The 6,400-nt window shown below is 40.1% G+C and overlaps 1 long non-coding RNA gene across 1 annotated transcript; it reads left to right on the top strand.

Annotated features, from left to right (window-relative positions):
* The first annotated feature begins 1,054 nt into the window (after nt 1-1,054).
* Nucleotides 1,055-5,647, top strand: LOC138064769 (uncharacterized). The gene is made up of 5 exons (XR_011138026.1): nt 1,055-1,168; nt 2,203-2,312; nt 2,810-2,880; nt 4,658-4,822; nt 5,087-5,647. It is a non-coding gene; the product is annotated as an uncharacterized lncRNA (long non-coding RNA).
* The last annotated feature ends 753 nt before the right edge of the window (nt 5,648-6,400 follow it).

A 6,400-nucleotide genomic window follows, 5' to 3' on the forward strand; every position in this document is an offset into this window, starting at 1 on the left:
ACAGTAGGCCTGAAAGCATACAAATACAACCAATAGGGACAACAGCTTATAAATTAGTGCTTAACATAGATGAAAAAGTATTTAAAGCTGAACAGTTAAATATCATTTAACCAATTATACAAATGATATATATTTATTTATAAATAAATTTATTTAAATATATCTGCCTTCCTGCAAAGCTTTAGAAACAGAAATCTTCAGGAAACAGTTTAGTAGAACACATATATTGGTAGTATGCCATTGGCAGAATAAACATGCACTCTTAACATCATTTATTTTGGAAGTGCTTTAAAAGAACATGCCAGTCTTGATCCAGAGAAACTCTCTCTGTTATGATGACAGGCACAGATATGGAAAGGCATTAGCTGACAGTAAGGCTTTCCATCAGAGTAAGCATGGACAGAGCAACTGTTCTTGCTGTAGAGAGATCGTGGCAGAGCAAAGACATCCATTAGGTGGGAAAGCACCTTGTGAGGGACCTGTTCTGCACCCTGCCAGGTAGCCACAGAAGCAGACCACTGATGAAGTCTCATGGCACGGTGATTCATGTCCACTAAGATTTAGCAAGGGAGGCACAGGGGCTGTGGGTGTAGACCTGGAGTTTGGAGGATGCGTACCTGAGAGGCCCCTGCTTGGTGAGCTACAGTGTGGAAAGAAGTGTGGTTTACTGGGAAAGTTTTTCAGGCACGCCATAGAAGCGTGCTTGATTGACTTATGGTGTGCTTGATTGACTGCAGTTTACCTCCCAATACCTAATTGCAAACAGGCAGCAGAGGAGCACTGAAGTAAGAGGACGCACAAGCTATCTGAACAAACCGAAAATATCCTAGAATAGGAAAGTGTACAAGGTGAAAGAGTCAGTGTTAAGTAATTATGTGGTTTGTGTCATAAAAACATACAAGGCTGTTGCCAGCTCACTTGTACCGTAAAAGACTAATGACCTTTCATCTTTCTCCAGGCGGGCTTGCAGGGTTAATGTTTCAGCTCACCACCTTGGCTGACATTTAAAGATAACAGCTGAAGGGAGAAGAGGAACCAGGGGGTTGATGACACCTGCAGAGAAAGCTGCAGAAAGCAGGGGATCTCCCGCAAGCTAGAAGCAGAGTAAGCACAGCTGAAGAGAACTTCAAGAGCTTGTAAGAAAAGGCTGCGGTATAGAGGAAGTTAAGTAAGTCCACCCTATTGCGTTTTCCTACCCTTTACCTGCCTGTGGTGCGGAAATACGTTATGTAATTATCTTGTTTTGAAAGCACGACATGTCTGATCATTTGTTTAATGACCTTGGAAAGCAAGGCTGAACGTTACATTTTGGTTGTGCCTAAGAATAATAAGAACTACCTCAGTCTTAAGAGCTGACTGCTGAGATTGATCGCACCTACAGGGATATGAAATTCCCTGCGGCACAAGCTCACACCTTCCCCACTTCCACATGTCTTAAAGTGCCGGGATTGCCCAAGAGGAGCGGGAAGGCGGGCAGGGAGGCTGGACAGGCGCAGGGCTGCCTTCCTCCGGCTTGCCAGCGCCGGCCAAGGCGACCGGCCACCCTGGCGCTCCCCCGCGGCGGGCGCCCCCATCCCGCAGCGCCTGCCGTGCATCGACGTCCCTGCCCGCCCCGCGGCCCGGCTGGGGCCCAGCTTCCTGGCCACGTTCCCCCTCTCTTTTCAAAAAATAAAATAAAATACATTTTTAAGGAAACTGACTGGCCCTGCACGGGCTGGCTCCCGCAGGGGCCATGGAGGGGCTGGCACCCTGCCCTCCCCTCCCGGCCCCGGTGTTTGCCGAGGCCTCTTGGCTCGAGCAGTCGCCCCCTTTTGCCAGCCACGTTTTCGTGTTTTCACTCTGCGTTTGACGGCAGCGAGGCTAGCACAATGGGGAAGAGAGGAAAACGCATAGCTTAATGTCAAACCTATCATGCTTTTTAATTAAGTGCGCTATTGTGAACGTAACCCGCCGCTTCCCTAAAATTGGGTGTGCCTGTTTAGGTACCTGTACTTTTCTCAGTTACACTGGCATCAGCACCCCTCGTTAATGACCAAAACAAAAACATTGTCACACTTTGTGCTAATGCCCAGGGAGGATGTGTTTCCCTAATTGGAATTTGAGGCAGGATCGACAGCTTGCTTTTTATGAAGAATATGGTTTTATGATCTTTTGTATATTTTTGCAAGTTTATTACAAAGCTTATTAAAAAGTGTCATGCAGGATGTGTTAGGCTCCAGTTCTCTTCCACTTCTTTGAACAACCAGAAGAAGAATTTTTGAAGAAAAGCTATCTTTTAACCCAATGGAGAAAGAGCTTTCCTCGTTTTAAAAGTAAGTTTACTCACTTAGTAAAATTGCCAGTGTCCTAAAGCCTTATTTTTTCAGTCTATTAAACAAGGAAAATTTTAAATGACTAATAATTTCCCTTCCTTGTTGATTTACCTTTCTCTGTGCCTTTAGTCAGGACCTTAGCATCTGCATGAAACTCAGCTTGAATTTATACGAACCTGTTGAGAAAACACTCCAATAAAAATTATCTTTCAAAGATACATATATAATTCCTTTAAAAACAAGATAATGTTAGAAAATCTTTTTTTTTCCAAGAAACTCCGGAGAAAATGGGTGTGAATGCTAATAATGTTGTCATTTGACTGTCATTCTGCAAAAGCAAATATTCATTCTGTACTCACTGCACAGGTAATTTATTTAACCCTCTATAGATTATTGTGTTAATATCATTCTTCTAAGTTGGCCAACAGATATCAAATATGAGACTAAACTCCCAGAAAACTATATATTGATGTTTTTGTTCTTTTTATTATCATCAGATCTTGAAATCACATATCTCTTGTGCAGAAGAAGTGAGTGAGGACCATGAATTTCAGGCAAATCTGAGCTTGTAAGTTTGGAGAGATATTACAGTACTACTCATGGTTGCCAGCCAGGTCTGGAAGTGACAGAAGAACACTGATACAACACTTCTGTAATGCTGCCAGACTCATGTGCAGCTCTCTTGAGTATTTCTATACTACCAAGTCCACAGCTGGCATTGATGAGACCAGTCTGAGCATCCAATTTGCAGTCCTGCTCATATTCATGAGAATAATGAGTGTCTGTCAAGTTGTTGTTGTATGAGCAAAATCTTAGTTTAAGGTGAGTTGATCTGTTTATAGAAAGATGAGTGTAGAAGGAAAAAATGGGACAATTTTGGTCATCTTCCTAAGTGGGAAATTTGGCAAAGCAGTAGCTTTGCTTTTCTTGTTAACATTGTTGACAAGGCTAGGAAACTTCCTGAAGAAGGGTATTAAGATAGTTTTGCAGAGCTCTGCAAGAATCTTCATTCAAGGATGAATGATATGGAAGTGAAAAGCGCAGAGGTGCTTGTGTAAGAATGAGTAAATGGGCAGAGGAATCCTAGTTACTTGGAAATAAATCTTGATAATTAGCTTGGAAAAAGCTTGTGAAGTGAATACCAGCATTTTATGATGAATGAGATGGAGAAAAGACTACCTATAAGATTTTCAAAAAGAAAGGCAACCTGAAAAACTGCTGAACGTGGAAAATAATAGTTGTAGCATGGCTGCTTGTGTTGGTGTTTGCTGGTAGTATAACCAGCAGAAAATTAATCTCTCTGTGCCACAACATCCCATTCTCTGATGCTAACAAGTACAATTTTTGTTTTTCCTTTGCTTTCTACTGTCCTTTTTAAAAGAAAGCAGGCAATAAATCTGAGGTTGTTGGCTGTTTCAATTATTCTATGGTTCATAAGAAGTCAGCAGCAAATCTGTTTCAAATTCCAAAAGTTACCTTCTTTCCTTTTTAGCATCTAGCCATATTGAGCTTTTAAGGATCTGGCTTCCAATCTTCAAAAGAAAAGTAAGATATGTAAGACAGAAACACAGCACTGAAACACCCACTCTGCCCCATATCAAGGTCCATATCTGATAAACAGAATTATCTTTGACAAGGGATTTTTTGAGGCTTTCTAATAAAATATTTTCATTCATTCATTGAAAATATATTTTGAATATTATGAATAGGGCCAACAAGGTAAGATATTAATTTAGATAACTTTTTTTCCAACCACTTCTAGGTGACACTCTCCATATCCTTTTTCAGGTCTGCCAGGTAAAACTTAATTTGCTCAGGAAATGGATCACAATACTGATATTTTATAGCTATCTTTAAATTCACTCAGGCACTAATTATGTTTCAATGCCTATGGAAACATAAAGACAATGGGAAAGGAGACATGAAAAGGGAATTGACTTGTCAGTGCAAGGTAGTGGCAGAGCTGAAAAAGAATCCAAGTTTCATTGCTTGTTCATATAATCTGAATTCATTGCTTCTATGTGGAACTCAGATAGAGTGCTAACAGTTTATCCCTAATCTTAGAGATTAATGTATAGCTTAAACTTCTCATGTAGTACCAGGCTCTTCTGAAATATAGTTCTCAAAAAATGCATATATAAAAGATTAAGTTAATTGCAGAAGTGACCGTAGTACTCACTGAAACTTATATACAGTGGTAACGTCCTTCATTTGCCTAGAAAGTCAATTTTGGCTCTTGGAGCCAAGTATGTGTTTCAATTGACTTTTGGTGGAACCTGAGACCAGTTTTGTGTCTTGAGTATAGAATGGCTCTACGGCTAAGATAAATTGTTTTTAAATTTCAGGGGCATCCTTTAATAGAAAAAAAAAAAAGTGACATTTCCTGTTGTGTAGCAAATACACAGAATCACAGAATGGTTGAGGTTGGAAGGGACCTCTGGAGATCATCTGGTCCAACCCCCCTGCTCAAGCAGGATCACCTAGAGCACGTTGTCCAGGATCGCATCCAGGTGCGTTTTTAATATCTTGGGGGAAAGAGACTTCACATCTTCTCTGGGCAACTTGTTCCAGGGCTCAGTCACCTGCGCAGGAAAGAATTTTCTCCTCATGTTCAGAGAGAACTTCCTGTGGTTCTGTTTGTGCCCGTTGCCTCTTGTCCTGTTGCTGGGCACCATGGAGAAGAGTTTGGCCCCATCCTCTTGACACTCTCCCTTCAGATACTTGTATACATTGATCAGATCCCCTCTCAGTCTTCTCTTCTCCTTTCCTTATAGGAGAGATGCTCCAGTCCCTTCATCATCTTCGTAGCCCTTCACTAGACTCGATCCAGGAACTTCACATGTCTCTTGTATTGAGGAGCCCAGAATTGGACACAGGACTCCAGGTGAGGCCTCACCAGGGCTGAGTAGAGGGGCAGGATCACCTCCCTCGACCTGCTGGCCACACTCTACCTAATGCACCCCAGGATACCAGTGGCCTTCTTGGCCACAAGGGCACACTGCTGGCTCATGCTTAACTTGCTGTCCTCCATCAAGCTTAAGGTGACTTACTCGTATGACCTGTTTAAGAAGGCATAGTGTCTACATGAATTTTCTAGGCTTATCTGTTTTTCTATATTTGTGTTCCAGTAAAGGTAGAACTTGTTTAAATGAGACAGTTGAGGTCACAGATGTATGTTTCACAATCACTTGTCCAAAATGTCCTTGGAACTTCATTCTGCAGGATCAATTATTAATAGAAGATTTAGAGGCATTCTAGTAAGAATGTAAAAAAGCCTCGGTGCAAAGTAATCAACATAAAAACAACCCACGTCCCCAAACCAGTAATCCATTAACTATGCAATTGTATTTTTGTTAAAAAGTTCTTTACAATTATAACATATTAGGATTTCAATTATCATTTACTCCTGTATCAATTTAATTAGATATCACTTAGCATTATTAAGGTCATAATTTTTAATAGTGTATGTCTGTAGGCTATCTTGCTAATATTCTTTGGATTAATCTACATTTAATAGTACATATCACTGTAATGTAAAGATGTTCATTCATTTGACCCCTGAGAGCCAAAGTTAAAAAAAAAAAAGCTTTACCTGTAATAAATATGATTATTTTGGTAATAATTGCCTGAGCTTTTTTTTTTTGTTGGAAGCCTTTCCTATCTATATATTTTTCAAGTGTATGTGCTTTCATATGTGCTTTTATTTTACATAGCACTTTTTCTTTTTTTTGGTATGGTATAAGAAGGGAATATAATTTTAATTGTGGATTTTAGTATATTTCTTAAATTGATGTATGAGTTAAAAGTATAGGGAAACGGTATTCTCATGAATATAAAACAATGATCTTAAAGATGTTGCAGAAAATTTCCAAGTATACTTTGTGGTTAAACATAGACCTAAACAGCTATTACCCAAGAACCTATGTCTGCAATATGCTGAGCATTTCCTGGGTTATTCTAGACACTTTAAATGGCATTTACCTCCTTAAAAGTGAAAAACCTTGATATCATCTGTAATGCGTTCAGGAGCTAGCACAGTGCTTAGCAAGCTCAAAGTTCATTCAAAGCCATTTCTGTCACTTGTCCCT

Source organism: Struthio camelus, chromosome Z (genome assembly GCF_040807025.1).
Source record: "Struthio camelus isolate bStrCam1 chromosome Z, bStrCam1.hap1, whole genome shotgun sequence".
In the NCBI taxonomy this organism is placed as follows: domain Eukaryota; kingdom Metazoa; phylum Chordata; class Aves; order Struthioniformes; family Struthionidae; genus Struthio; species Struthio camelus.